Genomic DNA, 2,792 nt, shown 5'->3' with positions numbered 1-2,792 from the left:
TCAGAGATTAGCACCCCAGCCCCAGCGAATAGGGCAGTAATGGGACTCTCCTCCATCACTTAACCTGGGTGAGCTCAGAGATCCCAATCCTAGACCAGACCCTCCCACAGGCCAGTGGCTTTCAGGACATACTGTCACCTCCTCACTTTAACCCTCTACCTCCCTCATCTCCAAGAGACTCATCTTCTAAGGAGACCCTCCCCAGATCATTCAGCCCCATCTTCCTTGACACAGCCCAAACTAGTTTCTCCTCCTTTAACTATCTATCCTTGACCCCAGGCCCTGTCCAGCTGCCTGAGAATCACCAACCATGTCCAGCAAAGTCCAACTGTCCAGGAATGTCCACGGGTTGCTCTAAAACCTCACACCAACTGTCTGAGGTTGACACTACCAGTGATCCTTCCTGCCTGTCTTCAGTCTGCATCTCAAAATACCTCCAGGAGGGCAGACCAGACACGTGGACCCCAGGCTTGATCCCAAGCCCTGTAGATACAACTTCAGACTCAGCAGCCCTGCTTTCCACCCCACAACTATGCTACGTTCCACCCGTACTTCTGTGGGAACTCATCACCCTCCGTTCCCCACCCCCAGTAATCTTTTTAGCCATCACCTCTTCATCCGATAGGGCCTCTCACCACCTCACAGTCCCTCCTCCACCCTCAAACCTCTTCTTCCACCCTGTAAGTGCACCTCATGTTCAATTCTCCACCCTGTAGGAGTCTTTGTCTATCTCTTAGTCTCCCGCATTCCCTCCTCACACACTCTGAACCAAAGTCATCCTCCACATTATCACGGAGAGAATCATCTAGAGTGAAACTCTAAAGAATCACCCCTCCATCTTCATTAGTCCTCCATTGCATGGTGGCTTTCACTGGATCTTAGGCCACCCTTAAATCCAGCCACATCAGAGGACCTGCTGCCTCTCAGCCTTCCACTGGTTGTTCCTCTGCCTGGAATCTCCTCAATTCCCAGGCATGGCCGGATCCTGTCCACCCCAAGGTCATTACCCTACCTTGGTCCACCTGTGTCAGTGCCATAGCAGTGAAAGGTGCTGCAAGCTCACTGTTCCCACCTATATTTGCCCTCTGAGGCCTGTCTACACCCCTGCCTGCCTGAATGGCCAGCCCACAATGACCTCTTCTCCCTCTCTACCTTGGCCTTCAATCCAGGGACACACATCTCTATTACCTGGGTCAGGTGGGGAGGAGTGTGAGCATGTCTGGGGAGGGGGTGGTGATCACTGGGGAAGGGTCTTTTCCTTCAGACTGTCTTAAGAGGACCTCTGCACCCACCCCTCCTAAGATCCCAGATTCTGAAGGAGGTGTGAAGAGAAAACCAGGCACCCTGCTGGGTGGGGACACAGTGTGGATGGCTGGGTCCTTGCTCTCCAGGAACTCCCACTTGAAATGAAATCCAAAGAGGGACAAGCAGAAATAACATGCCAATGTCATCAAAGAGAGAAGCCTCTAGGGCTAAGAGCTGACAGTCACATGAAGGGATCTGCTGTTCCTTGTAAGAGCAGTCACCCATGCCCACAACCCACCCATGCCGACTGGAGCAAAATCGTGGATGGCAGGAGGACAGACTGCATGAGGTCCCAGATTCCAACTCCCGTCTGTCAAAAGGATGTGCGGTGCCCTCACCACATGGACCTCCATGAGGTGACAGGTCTGCACTGACCACAGGGTCTCCACAGCTGAAGGTGGGAAGAAGGTGCCCCACTCTGCCTGCTGCATCACACTCAGGTGGCTTAGCCCCAACTAGCCTCGTGTTCCCTCTATGGCTGCAGCTGCTTCCTCTGCTTTTGCACACACACACACACACACACACACATCTCCAGTCCCTATCTCACCCCACTACCTACCCTCCTGCAGCTTCAGCAGCTCTCCTTCTCAAGGTCATGCAGCCCCCACCCATCTGTCTACTACGTTTTGGCTGTGCCAGTAACCACAGTGCTAACTGGGACCACAGTGATTGATGAGACTACAAAAACCCCAGCTGCCACTGCCAGGCTGCCTTATCCATTCCTGTGTGCTCCCAGCCTCTACACCTGGCTCCTCCTGGTATCTCCCTTTCAGGTCCCATGGGAATGGGGTGTGTGAGGTTCTGGAAAGAGCTGGAAGCACAACGGCCTTGGGGTGGTTTTGTAGGGTGTTCCATGTGGCTAGGAGGTGGAAGAAGACAGCCCATCTAGAGTGGAGGTCATGTGTGCACCTGTGTCCTGAGGAACAACTAAGGGGATGGGGGAGGGAATACAGGGAGAGTATTGGGTGAACCCTTCAGGCCAACCACCCATGAAAACATTAAGCAGGAAAAACAATGAGACCTCAAGGTGTGACCTCCATGACTGGACTGAGGCGCTCAGGAAGGGGCCCCTGATAGCATGCCTTCCCGACTGCTGGGGCAGTGGTGGGCCATCTCTCTAAGCAGAGAAGAGATTTGGGTTTCTGTGGGCCCCAGTGCAGTGTGACTACTCATACTTTGATTACTGGAGCCAGGGCATCCTCGTCACCATCTCTTCAGGTGAGTTCTCCCTGAAGTTCCTCTGGGTTGGTCAGCCAGGGTGGAGAGAGCTTGCAAGCAGGGATGACATGACCTGTAGCCAGCCTGATGGGAGGGCTAGGATGAAGGGTACATGGTTCTCAGGCAGCCTGAGTGGAAACACTGCCATTGGTCAGCTGAGGCTAAGAGGACAGGACAGGCACCCCACAGGGTTCTGGTCCCATTACAAACTGTCACTTAGAGCCAGCAGACCTCCAAGTGGTAGAAAAGGGAGGAAGGCTGAAGGCTGT

The sequence above is a fragment of the Orycteropus afer genome, unplaced genomic scaffold (assembly GCF_000298275.1).
Source record: "Orycteropus afer afer isolate SDZICR_OR568_19922 unplaced genomic scaffold, OryAfe1.0 scaffold01072, whole genome shotgun sequence".
Classification (NCBI taxonomy): domain Eukaryota; kingdom Metazoa; phylum Chordata; class Mammalia; order Tubulidentata; family Orycteropodidae; genus Orycteropus; species Orycteropus afer.
The sequence above is the reverse complement of the archived record's forward strand: the minus strand, read 5'-3'. Positions refer to the sequence as shown.